Here is a 632-nt window from a genome sequence, read left to right as displayed (position 1 = left end):
CATGAAGTCATTTGAGAGACTGGTCCTGGCCTACCTGAAGGACATCACTGGACCCTTGCTGGATCCTCTTCAGTTTGCCTACAGAGCAAACAGGTCTGTGGATGATGCAGTCAATATGGGACTGCACTACATCCTGCAACATCTGGACAAATCAGGGACTTGTGCAAGGATCTTGTTTGTGGACTTCAGCTCCGCTTTCAACACCATCATCCCGGACACCCTTCAGAATAAACTGACAGAGCTCTCTGTGCCCACCTCCATCTATCAGTGGATCACCAGCTTCCTGACAGACAGGCAGCAGCTAGTAAGGCTGGGCAAACTCACATCCAAGTCTATCACCATCAGCACTGGTGCCCCCCAGGGATCTGTTCTCTCCCTCACTATCAGCACTGGTGCCCCTCAGGGTTGTGTTCTCTCCCCACTGCTCTTCTCTCTCTACACGAATGACTGCACTTCAAAGGACCCCTCTTTCAAGCTCCTGAATTTCGCAGACGACACTACAGTCATTGGCCTCATCAAAGACGAAGACGAGTCTGCTTACAGACAGGAGGTTAAAGATTACAGACAGGAGGTTAAAGAGCTGGCTGTCTGGTGCAGTCTTAACAACCTGGAGCTTAACACGCTCAAAACTG

Source organism: Sinocyclocheilus anshuiensis, unplaced genomic scaffold (assembly GCF_001515605.1).
Source record: "Sinocyclocheilus anshuiensis isolate Anshui unplaced genomic scaffold, SAMN03320099.WGS_v1.1 scaffold687, whole genome shotgun sequence".
NCBI classification, from domain to species: domain Eukaryota; kingdom Metazoa; phylum Chordata; class Actinopteri; order Cypriniformes; family Cyprinidae; genus Sinocyclocheilus; species Sinocyclocheilus anshuiensis.
Note: the sequence above shows the minus strand (reverse complement) of the source record.